The following is a 13,347-nucleotide window of genomic DNA, read 5'->3' as shown; positions in this document are numbered from 1 at the left end:
GACAGAATTGATTTTTCAGTCTCGAAAGTATTTTTACCGGAAAGCTCGTCCAATTTCCCATAAGTTTGTCTTTGACCACATTTCAATTGGATGTATGGGTTTACAGATATAAGCTAATTACATTGCTCATAACTGAAAACATAATATTTTTTCAGTGTAGTATAGTAACTTGGATAGTAAATTAGCTTATATCTGTAAGCCCATACATCCAATTGAAATGTGGTCAAAGACAAACTTATGGGAAATTGGACGAGATTTCCGGTTAAAATATTTTCGAGACTGAAAAATCAAGTCTGTCATATAGAAATTGCCAAAAACCATCAAAAAACCTATTTTTTCAACATTTTTATTTTTGAAACCGCTGTAACTTCACAAGGATTTGACTTAGGACAATGGTCAATATGGAGACTTTTATGTAAAATTGTCTGGAGAATCGATTCCCATACTCGGTTTTTGAAAATTTTGACGTTTAGAGCACTTTTCAAAAAAAACAGTTTCAGTAAATGATTTTTGTATTTTTTTAGGTGAGTTACTCCATCCTGCATTTTTCGTGAGTCTTTTTGTAACATCTTAGGCTATTTTCACAAAAATTTTGAAGAAAGAAAAATCGTGGGCTCATGTTCAAATTTGACTTTTAAACTTAAAAATCAAAAAATCTCATAAAGATGGAGTGTTTTTATCTTTCAGTGTATTTTTTTCGAAAAGCCCGTCAAATTTCCTACAAGTTTGTCTTTGACCACTTTTTGATACGATGCAACGGCTTCGAGATATAGCAATATTTAAATTACGAAATACAAAAATATTTAAAACACTTACGCCCTTCTAAAATGTCATTAACTGGCTCCATATACACAAAAATGGCTTATATATGCCTAGGATAACATGTCAAAAAAGTTTCATTGAAATCGGAGAGGGTCGGGTACAACCGATTCCCTATTTGACATGGAATTGCTCAATAACAACTTTGTGCAACTTTTGAAAAATCACTCAGTGCGAATTAAGATTCGTAAATATTTTAAACTACAAATTTGAGTCTTAAAAAGCTCAAGAAACGATTTTGTATTTGCAGATTCAGAAAAAAATCAAAAGGTTTTATATACTCCCTCTGTTTGCATATATGTCCCATATGCATTTTCATCACTTTTGAGCTAATGATGCAGTTTGGTTCAAAATCCTGTGCTCTTTCAGAAAAGCCCATAACATCCAGTATTTTGTTCTAGAAATCAGGGGGAATTCCAGTTTTTTCGTGAAAACTTAACACGTAAACTTGATTTGCGATTTTCTCAGCTTGCTGTTTTTGCATATGGGACATTCATGCGAATATGGGCAGTATAGTTCCTCAAAATAATGGGGCTACTTTACTTTTCATAGAATTAGTATGAATTAATTGTAACTGAATTCATTTAAAAAGAAATAAATTTATTACTTTTCATTTTAAATTTTGGCACTATTAGCATAGTCAAAGAAACTCCCGGGTCCCGGGAATTCCCGGGAAATGGCCAAATTCAACTCTCGATTCCCGGGAAATTGAAAATCTCGAGAATCGTCACCCTCTACTTCCGAGTGAGTTAACGTTACTTCCAAGTGGAGTGAAGTTACATCCGGAAGGAGTGACGTTACATCCGAGAGGGATGATGATGTTAGATCCGGAAATGTTGTACTTTTTTCGCAAAAAAAAAGAATGTATAACCGATTCAAACATACACTTCACAAAGAATCGTCCTTTGCCTGTCCTTGCACTGTTTCCAAACAGTTCAAATTTGATATTCTAGCTTTCACATGTGCACTCAGAATGTGAAAGTGAAAAATGTAATTACTCAGTGCGCGTCTTACAAATTGGCACTCTAGCGACAACAAAAAAAAAACCGTCTCTCATGAAGAACTTTAGCCAAGTTCTCCCCCTTCATGGTAGTCGCGTTAGAGGCCATAATTAATGCAATCATTACTCATTAACTCGCGCTGGGAAATGCTGGCTTTGGCCTGCATAGTCCCCTCGCCAAAACCCGTGTCGAACTCGTCGAGGGTGTCGTGTCCAGAGCCCCTCACTGAACCCCTCAAATCGACGTTCATATTCATCGTCCAAAGGTCCAAGGGGACCTCCGTCCGTGTCTACCACCAGACAGACAGACAGTCCGGTTCAAAAGATTCATCGCCCAGTTTTGCATCGTTGAGTGCCGACGATTCCGGCCCGTAATCTAATCAGACCCCCCGAAACATCACTTGCAGAACCCAATGAATCGAACAGCTGCCATTCGTACGTTCGTCCCAACTAAAAGTGCAAGGTATAACATGGTTTAACCCGGAATCCATCACCGAAAAAAGTCCCGTAAACGCCTCCGCGTTCAACCCTGGCAGAGAGATGTGAATCTCTCGTTTCCGTACTCATCGACTCTTGGTGTGCAGACTAGAATGCGTTTTCGTCCTGTCCAGTGCCGTCTGTCTGCAGAACGTGGACTCTTCTTTGTTCGCAGATACCGGTTTGGTGTGTCCGATTGAGGGAGATTCTGCAGACGATTTCCAAGAGTGAGCAAAAAAAATAAATAACTGCACAAATGCCCCCATAAAGAACGCTTGCTCGGTTGAGGCGGGCGATTTGTGTCTGGATGAAGGGCTGCTGTTGAGGACATCAGTGCGGATTCCCTTCAGAGATTTGTGAAATTTTGCGAATTTTGCTGGCAGGTTGCTTGGAAGCACTCAGCGTTTTTAGTCAATTAGTGTTGGGGATGGATTTTGGTGGAACTGAAGACAAAATTGATTTCGAATTTTAATAACATTAAAACAAGTTACGACAGCTCAATTTTTAAAAGAATGTATTTTATAATAAATAAATAACATGTTGTCATTTAAGATTACATTAAAGGTAACAATCGAATATTAACTAATAACGATGATTTTTATCTAATTTCCATCCAACCAGTGCTATGATTCAAACTGAAGTGGAGATATCTCTAAACAGGGTTGCCAGACTTTCAAAGTTCATAACTGACCAAAAAGGTCATTTAAATGCTATCTAACGGAGGAGAATATCGGGAGTAATTTTCAATTAACTAAAAAAATTCAACATCCGACGAATTTTTTTCTTAGGTAGTGATATCTCACAGCAGGGTTGCCAGATCTGCAAAGTTTCTATTTGTTATTTCTGTGCAACAGTTTATAGTATAAATGTTCCAGAAACTTTTTTTTATTCAAATCCATGACGCATTGCTTTAAATTTATTAGAATTTTAAATTTCTCCAAAGTAATATAAAAATAGGCAAGATTTCCAGATTTTCAAAATGTTTTCTTCATTTTAAGATTTTTTGAAAACTTTCTAAAAATAAGCACAGCACATCTGTCCGGAAACTGGATCTGTTTTGATCTGTTTCAGAGTACCAAAAACAAAAATTTTGAGCTTAAGTTATGGTTTCCGTAATCTAGTTTAAAAAAGTCTAGTTTGCAATCCTGCAAAAAACATTTTCGAGAAGGTGAAAAAAATCCTACAATTTTCTTTTTCAGACATTATTGATTGGACATCTGGTATCTGAGAAACAGCCTCTTGAACTCTCTAATGCACATTTTTTTCGATTTTTCATATTTTTTTTTCCTTCTTGAGGAGGTCAAATTGAGCATCTTTTGTTCTCCGAAAAACATTACTTCTCTTGTTTCATAATTTTCTTGTTTAATTTCAAGTATTTTAATTTGCTTTTATCTTGTTAATTTAATTTTTCTTCTGACTTCCTATAATAACCTTTTTATATTTTTACAGTCATTACTTTTTTTACCTGTTTTTAATATTTTCTACTATATAGTGAAATCATTAAAATTTAAATTTGAAAAAAATCGTCTAGGCATCGTCTGACCCCTGAAAAAATACAATTGTTAAACAATGGCAACATTACAAAGTTAAACTTCCAAACATGTGTTTTTAATAATTTTCAGAATTTTTCTTTCCAATGATTTTAGAAGATCAACCTGTTGTAAAGTTGATTTTTGGCGAATTTCAAAAGTTATATGATCATGTTAAAATTTTGTGAAAAATGATTTTTTCTCAATGTCATTTTGGCCTATATTTTTTCAACGGATGATATCTCAAAAACTGTTGGTTGCATTATCAATGCTAAAACAGTTGTTTATGCAACAAGTTGCGAAAAGAAGATTTTTTCATCACTTGTCGCAAATTTATCCAACGAGGTTTACATACCATACCATACATATACGATAAGTGCTGAAAAAATCAAGTTTTGCAACAATTTTTATTGCAATTTCTGGAATTGGATTTTTTTAGTAAATCGTTTACACCTAAACAGTACTGAAAAGTTTTATTTTTGATATAAGTGCTGATAAGAACTTTTCAGTATTGTTATTTTTAGCGATGAAAAAATGCCGTTTTTTCATTCGAAGATGTCAGGAAAAAGAATTGCAAAAATGATACTTGTATGAAATTATCTACTCTTTTCAATCAGTAATAATTCGAAATGTTGAAATCAAACCTTACATATTCATTTGTCCATAAAAAGAATGTATTTTTTTTATTTTGGTTCTTCAAAAACATGATATTTCAAAACGAAAAACTTTTGATTTAACTAGCTAGTTATATGAAGCCTACACAGCAAAAAATTGTATAAATTTGGATGGTTGAATATTACCTCTTTTATGATGTAATTTTACCTCAATTTAGACTGAAAAAGTGACATTACAACAGAAAAGTGGTAAAATTACACATTTTCAGAGGAAAAATTACCCATTTTTTCTGACGTAAAAAATGTACTCCTTCCCTCCTTACCATGATTTTTTTTTCTGTGTAGGGACCATCCATAAACCACGTGGACACTTGACGGGGGAGGGGGTATGGGTATTGTCCACGATCCATACAAAAAGTTTATTTTTGTATGGACAATTGTCCACGGGAGGGGGTCACAGAATCCCAAAAAAGTTGGTTTATGGATGGTCCCGTAGATTGAAATTTATTCAAACATGTAAAATTTTCGATAACTTTTTTATTTATCCGTTGATTTGATACCTGTAAAGCAAGCACGTCGTTGCCATTACGGAATGTTCCAATTTGAATGCTGACAAGCTTCATCTCCACATTTGTAGAAAGAGGTATAGTTGGGTTCAAAACTACACAATTGAACTTCCAGAGATTCCTTGGACCGAAATGTCAAGCATTCTTACGAGAGCGAATCCCTCCTTACCGCGAGGAATTCAGTGAATTAGAAGGGTGCATGTTTCGTGGGTTCATTCGCTAGGAATTTCCCACAAACGAAACCCTGAACCATACACACATATCTCTTCCTGGTGCTGAATTTGGAGCAAGTCCACAATTTCTACCCCCTTCTTGAACAACCCTCAAGTACGAGGACCACTACGAAGAAGAAGCAGAAGAGTTTGTCAGCTAATCGATAAGCGGTGGGGCATGAGTTGTACATGACCTAGCGAATGACATCCGCAAGGCAAAGAGGCAGATGATGATGCGATGACGATGGTGATGTGTCACCACCCACTGGGCTTTGAGGGGGGCGCTTCTGGAAGCTGGGTGATGAGCATCTTACATCATCCGGACACACGAGCAAAGCATGAGCTTATTCCGGAAGAATGGAAAACTGCGACAGAGAGAGACGAGTACCAACTCGTTTGCATAAGGTCGTCGATATTGTGTGATGATGCTGGGCGGCTGCTTGATCGATGTGGGTGTAGAAGGGCCGCGCACTTGAATTGAATTTGATTTCTTCGAGAGACAACATTTGTCACACACACAAACCCGCAGCGTCGAATGTCAACCCGGATAAACGAAAACTATATCGATTGCAGTGTGGAACTTAAAAAAACCTTATGAAATATGGTCACCATTTGTAATAATGTTATTTGGCGGACCTCGATAACTATTTGTTAAATGGTTACCATACGTAATAGAGTTATTTTAATGTTCATAATGGTCAACAATTTTCTTGATAACTTTGAACAACTATTTCTGGATGTTTTCTGAAATGGTTACCCTAAATCATAAGGTAATTTTAAAATTCAAATGGTTCAACTGGCGGACTTGGATGATTATTTGTCAAATAGTTACCGTTATAATTAGGGTTTTTAAAAAGTTTGTAATGGTGTTTTTTTCTGAATGACTTTGAAAAACTTTTTGAGGATGTTTACTGAAATAGTTATCCTAAATCAAAAGGTTATTTTAAAGTTCAAATGGTTAACTTCAATACGCGATATTATATATCTGTTCAAAATATTGTAATGATTTTCTAATATGTTTAACCAAATTCAACCAGGTTTTCTTATTATTTTGAATAAAAATTGTGCCTCGGAGCGTAATCCCCATTTTGGAGCACATTTTACAAAAGGCCAAAGTTTATTAGACCGATTCTTCGGCTCCTTTTCAAAAAATTCCCAAGTTTTTTTCAGCGTTTTGGCTGTAGTGGCACAATTAAAGAAGAAACCCCCCAATGTTATTACATATTTGAAAAGATAATTGATTTTCCAACATAGAAATGACATGCATAATGAACAATATTATACCTGTGCTTCTCCTGAAATGAAAATGTAGCGTGACGGGACAACATCGTAAAACTGGAATTTTAAAAGGCACACCAAAAAAATCGACACAGTTTTGCCAGATTGATTTTTTAAAACTTTTGCTCTTCTACACATTATCACAAATTGAAAAACGAATCTTTTGCTCCTTGAACTGAAAGATTTGGTTGAGATTTAAGTTTTTGCCAGCCATTTCTTTTCGTGACGGGACAACGAAAGGAGCAGATTTATGAAAAAACTCCTCTCCCATTCAATGACTTGCAGAACTTATTTGGTCAATATTTTTGGCATCTCAGATAAGAAAACGCATTCAAAGCACATTGCAATTATTAGATCATAATTAAAATGAAATTTTTCATATAAAAAATCACATTGAAAATTGAAAAAAGTGACATTTTGGTGTAGCTTCGCTAAGAATCGGTCATTACGTTTTGTTTATTTTCAACTTCCACATAGATCCTTCGATTCAAAGGACCAATATGGAAACTGATTTGTTTTGTTTTCGAACCCGTGATCGTCTCAGGGAGAAACACAATGTTGTTCAAAACAAAGATCGAAACAAAGCTTGGCCCTTTGTTTCAAATTGGTGAAAGAAACGATTTTTACTTAAAATAAGATTTCTCGTATATTTCTGGTTAATTCCTATCCCGTCGAAAGGTGCGACGTTGTGATTCTTCTAAATAGCAACACATTGAAACATTTGTAAAACATACTTTTATTAAATTTCATTCACTACCGCAAAAATCTTTGATTACCGGATAAATTTCTTCGGATCGCTATCCCGTGTCGCAATGTTTGGTCGTTTCAGGTCATTTCGATTCGACGATCGTGCCCAAAGCACTTCGCGCTGAAGGTACACTTTTTTTCCCATGGTGAGCCACTCATACCATCGAAGCCTCCAGCCCGTAGGAAGCATTTCGCAGTTCGACCAAGACGGCCAAGTGATTTTCCGGCTTCGATGCTGGTGGCCCTAAGTCTCGATACCAAGGGAAGCCGAAAATGCCCGACGCCTTGTTGACCAATTCTGTGATGCCGGCGATTCGATGGACACCTTCCAATAAAACAGGACGTTCCGTTTGGGCCCAGATCCGACGAAACATTCTCACCCGTTGCAGCTTGCAGCGAAAAAATTTTGCCATTGGCACAACTGAAATGAAGTGGAGATTAATCAAATAACATCGGCAAAAAACAAATTGTAGAAAATCTTACCGTGGGACGTCTCCGGTGTAACTCTGATTGGAAAATCGATTTTGCACACCAAGATGCACACTTCAATATCGCGATCAGACTTGTATTTCACACAAAAATACTTTAAACTGGCCGCGGCAAGTGAAAAAAAGCTTTAAAAACAAATAAAATTACTTTGCTTGCAAAAGACCAAACAGCAAAGCTGATTCTGTTTTGATGTGGCCTGCTTGGCCAAAAACAAACCGTCATCCTGTCTGGCCCAGGGACCATGTGGAAAATGAAACTGTCAATGTTTTCAAAGGCGCTAAAACGCAAAGGGCTGAATACGATCCCACACGAGTAAAACAATCGTTCGGGGCTTATGTTCTTTTTTCATCAATTTTATCGTAATAATTGAATTTTTCCATCAATTTAAGTTTAAGGATGCATACTATACCATTTTTACACATGTTGTGTAAATAATTTTCGCAGTTTGCTTAATTGGTATGAAATAGGAATTGAAAAACTAATTGCAAATTTCATTCTTGTTTTTCTCAATGTTTTGAAAAATGACAATGGCCGTTTTACAATGTTTTACTTGACTTGGTGTTGCAACTCATAAATGAATTCCTCCACGCATGGTCCAAAATGAGTGAATCGAACTTGATTTTGAGTACATCCAGCTGACCGTGTGGAGGAGGAATGTTTGTTTTGATTTTTTATTTTCCCTGTGCCGTCAAAGTTTTTTTTTGAGCCGTACAACGTGTTTGAGGACGAGTCCGTGCTGAACCACCGGATGGAGATTCTGTCCAAGCTGAACACGCTGGTCAAGCAGTGGGTGCGCAATGTGTCCATCTCGAAGAACATGCCGTGCTGGCAGAGAAGCTTGGCGGAAAGATCTACACTTTTGGGTCGTACCGGCTGGGCGTTAACCACAAGCGGGCGAATATTGACGCGCTGTGCGTGGCGCCGCGCAACATCGAACGGCAGGACTACTTTGGGTCGTTCCTCGAGCTGCTGAAGAAACAGCCGGAGGTGACAGAGTGCCGCGCCGTCGAGGAGGTGCTTGTGCCGGACGTCAAGATGAACTTAGACGGCATCAAGATTGATTTGCTGTTTGCGCGGTTGGCGCTGAAGGAGATTCCGGACAACTTTGACCTGCGCGAAGATATGCTGCTGAAGAATCTGGACCCCAAGTTGGTGCGCAGTCTGAACGGATGCCGCGCCACCGACGAAATCCTGCGGCTGGTGCCCAACATTGACAACTTTCGGCTGGCGCTGCGTTCGACCAAGCTGTGGGCGAAGAGTAAGTTGAGCTTTGGTTGGTATCTTTTAGGGTTTTTGTTAATATTGGGGTTTTCTTCTATTCATTGTTTATTTTTCTGTTTTCAGAGCATGGAATCTACTCCAACTCTTTGGGTTACTTTGGAGGTGTGTCTTGGGCTATGCTGGTGGCCAGGACGTGTCAGCTCCCAAATGTCGTCGCGGCCACGCAAGTGCACGAGTTCTTTCTGGTGTTTTCGCGTTGGAAGTGGTCCCAGCCGGTGTTCTTGAAGCGGCCGGACACTGTGAATCTGGGCTTTCAAGTGTGGGATCCGCGGGTGAATGTGCAGGGCCGGTTCCACCTGATGCCGATCATCACGCCGGCATATCCGCAGCAAAACTCGACCTTCCACGTGTCTAGCTCGACGCGGAAGGTCATGCTGAACGAGTTCAGCCGCGGCATGCAGATCACGGACGAAATCATGCTCGGCAAGGCCGGCTGGGACAAGCTGTTTGAGGCGCCGAGCTTCTTCTTCAAGTATCGCTACATTATCGTACTGCTGGTGACCTCGAACAACACCGACGACCTCCTCGAGTGGTGCGGACTGGTCGAGTCTAAGATACGCTACCTAATCCAGAACCTGGAGCGAATCCTGCACATCAACCTGGCCCACGTCAACCCGAAGTGCTTCGAGCAGCAGGAGTAAAACCAAAAGGACGACGGCGGCGAGGGCGCAGACTCTGCTCGCTCTGGTTCATGGGGTCAGAGCGGTCAGAGAACCTGAACGTGGACCTGACCGAAAGCATCCAAAACTTTACCGATGCCGTGCACAAACATGCGGTGCGTTGAGCGATTCTACAGCCAAAAAAACGCGTCTCTCACCGAGCTGTTTTCTTTCAGGTGCACATCAAGGTCCTCGAGACGACATGCGACGGCATGAAGACCGAGGCGCGGCACGTCCGGCGGAACCTGCTCAAGCGGGAGCGCAAAAACCAGCGACTCCTTCGCCGTCGCAAATGCGCAAACGACCTGCTCAGAAGAAACTAGAAACTAGAGCGAAATTCGACGGGTTTTGATTCGCGGTGTTTCGGTGAGTGATCGTATCACTATGGCAGCGTTAGGTTTTTTGGCCGCCGTGGAGCTAGCAGTTTTGCTCCACAATGTTAATACATTATGGCTAGAACAAAACAGTGTTTCTAGACTGGTTAGACGAAATCACTGGTGTCGTGGCACCTGTGCCGATGTCGATTTCGACTCTCCGCTAGGTCAGCGACGAATGTCTCGAGTGTGACGAGCGGAAGTTATTAATTCGTTTGGACCGCTCTCTAACATCGCACGTCGATCTTCACAGTGTCAGGTCAGTTAGATTGACCAGCGGAATCACGGTTCCGTTCTCTAGCATCAACGGAATCGGTGATGTGGAGGTGTAGTGTGATATTTCAAACAAATAGGGCGTTTTGTTCCGGTGAAATTAAGTTTCAGATCCTCTGCGAAAGTTATTCCTTGTTTCGCATAATCTACACCAACCATCAAAGGAAACACAGCCTTCAAAAAAGTTAGGGCTTTCCTTCTTTTGAATGCAAAATCTCTTTTTGCATTAAATTTCTAAATCAATTTATCAATAATTTATATTCAACGCAAAATAATATTTGCCTTGCGCGTTCTCTCTTTTCTCTTCTCTCACTACGCTTCGTTACCTGCTCTCGCGCAGGCAAGCGCTTAGCGCAGGCAAAAACAGTCTGAAGTGAAACGTTTGTGCGGCTGGTCGTTGTTTACGTTTTGTGCGCAGGTATAATTTTCAAACAAATCATTTGATTTACCAGATATTTAATTTACATTTTTGTTGATGATCATTTCAGCGCCGTGGAGAACTTGATAAAAACGGAACAGCTGGTGCTGGAGAACTCGATCGGTGATCAAAAGAGATTTTGCCGGCAGCCGGCCGACAATATTGTTCCGCCGAGGATGCGACGAAGCGAACAAACGATTGGCATCAATCAATCTGAATAATCAGATAAGTACATATGATATTTGAATATTATATTCAACTTGATACTTTGTGATTTTTCTTCTTCTTACTTTTTCAGGTTTGGACGATTTTGGCAGTATGATCAACTAAACAGAATCAACATTCAACTAGAATTTAAGCCGCTAAAGTTCAAATACTATTGCTGTGAACCATCCGTCGAAAAGTGAACAATTCTGTAAAAAATAGGTAGGTAGAAAATGTAAGAAAAACTTTTAGAAACTATTTCAAAACTTTTTCTCAAAAAGTGTAAATTTGTATGATAAACTTTAATTTACCATTTGAAAACTATTTCTGAAATAGTGAAACTGGGAAAAAATGTAGGATAAACCTTAAATAACCATATGAAAACTATTTCCAAAATAGTAGCGCTAGGTAAAAATAGCAAGAAAAACCCTTAAAAACCATTTACGAACCATTTCTAAAATAGTAGCAGCAAGGTTAAAAATTGTGCGAACAACCTTAAAATACCATTTAAAAACCTTTTATGAAATAGTAAAAACCGGAAGAAAAACGTCGCTTTTACGCGAAAATTAACTTTATTTTTACCATTACACAAATGGTAATTTGACGAAACGTTGTTCGGGGATTTTTAAGGTTACCGTTGCTAACCACCCTCAATTCAGATGGTCGAACTTTATGATAAATGGTAGGGTACCATTTCCGATATGGTATTTTTAAGGTTTTCCTACCATTTTTCAAATAGTGGTTACGATCTCTGAAATGGTGAGAAAACCATTTAACACAAAGTTTTTTTAAGGTTCTCGTTTATGCGGGAAGTCGTGGCAGCTCTCGTGACATGATGAGCTGTTACGTGATTGAAAAATGATGGGATTTATAGGAACTTCGTTTGTCCAAATGTCAATCAGTTGCAGATTCTGGAGTAGGTTGCAGAAGAGAAGCAATATCAGTAGTTCAATTAATATAGACGCCCTTGCTCCAATCACGGAACTAAGATTCGATTTTTCTTGACCTTCTTTAATGTGAAAACCATCAGTTTTTTCTCAATAGTTAGATGAATATCAATCTACCTGTTCTCGGCTTACCCAGGTCAGTTCAACTCACACACACACCCTCACCCGTCCAAGTTGCCACCTACGCTCCCACTTTAATCTGGCTGGTGGTCATACGACCAAGTCTATCGGACTAAAAATAACCACACGCATTGGTAGACATCGTCGCCCGCTCAAACAAAACAAAACTTGGCCCATGGTTGGCCTCCGTTCCGTGGAGAATGGAAAACTTTGCGCGTCTGCGGGAAAATTACGAAACATATGGTCGAGTGGGGGAAAAAGTGCCACTTTGAGGTTAGAGTTGCTGCAAATCGATGGGGGTTCCGTGGAAGAAGAAGTTTTGTTGACGTCATTAGAGGCGTTCTTTAACATTTTCAGTATGAAGTTTAGTAGAATGAGGCAAAAATCGATTTTAATAGAATATCACATTTGAAATCAGGGTGACCACTCAAATCCCATTATCAAAATCCCGACTTTTTTCCAGACTTTTCCAGAATGTTAAAAAAATACCCATTTCTTATCTAAAAAATGATTTCAAACAAAAAACTTTCTATAATAAAAGTCAATATTAACCACCGAAAAAAAATTAAATGAATTTAAAAATAATCCAAATATAGGCATTTTTTTAAAAACCACCAAACTAAACCACAATTTAAAAAAAACTTCAAAATTGTAATTTAATTAGATTCAGAGTAGAAACACAAACAATTAGTCTTTGAAAAAAATATCGAAAGTCCAACAATACTTATAACTTCCATGTTATTTTTTAAATTGGCAAAAGTATAGTTTTTGATACTTCGTTTCATCTGGAAATGACAAAAAGTCAAAGATAACTGAACTTAAAATTTAGTTCCTATTTTTTTTTAAACTTCATCATCATTTTAAATCAAAGAATGATTAAAACATAATTGCTGATATTATTCATTCAAAGGATTTAGAAAGATGTCAAAGAATTTATAAAAAAATGCCAATTTCCCTTTTTAATTTTTCAATTTTTGATACTGTTTTTTTAATCAATGTTAATTTATTTAGTGGTCAGTTTTTAACTGTTTTTTTTTTCATTGAACATTTAGTTTGATATGATTTTATGTTTTACCACTTATTTTAAGCAAAATGTTTGAAGAGAAAAGTTTTTTTAACAGTTTTGCATTAACTTAAAATTTCTTGGATTTTTTTTTGCAATTTCAAAGTTTTCTTTATGTTTTCAAAACGTAAAAAAAAGTTTTTAAATTTTGGATTTTATTCGATATTTAAGTTTTCTGAAAACTGAAAATCAAGCTTTATGTATAGTAGGTAATTCACCCATACTCTCAGAAAAAGTTTAAAGGCAACACTTGAAAAAAACATATTTTTAATTACTT

The 13,347-nt window shown here is 37.9% G+C and overlaps 1 protein-coding gene and 1 pseudogene across 3 annotated transcripts in view; one reads left to right on the top strand and one right to left on the bottom strand.

Annotated features, from left to right (window-relative positions):
- LOC6036547 (serine/threonine-protein kinase NLK) overlaps positions 1-13,347 on the bottom strand; it is a 205,517-nt gene that overhangs the window by 168,958 nt on the left and 23,212 nt on the right. The window lies entirely within an intron of this gene.
- LOC6048365 lies at positions 8,402-11,190 on the top strand (annotated as a pseudogene).

Source organism: Culex quinquefasciatus, chromosome 3 (assembly GCF_015732765.1).
Source record: "Culex quinquefasciatus strain JHB chromosome 3, VPISU_Cqui_1.0_pri_paternal, whole genome shotgun sequence".
NCBI classification, from domain to species: Eukaryota; Metazoa; Arthropoda; class Insecta; order Diptera; family Culicidae; genus Culex; species Culex quinquefasciatus.
Note: the sequence above shows the minus strand (reverse complement) of the source record. Positions and strands in the feature narration are given on the sequence as shown.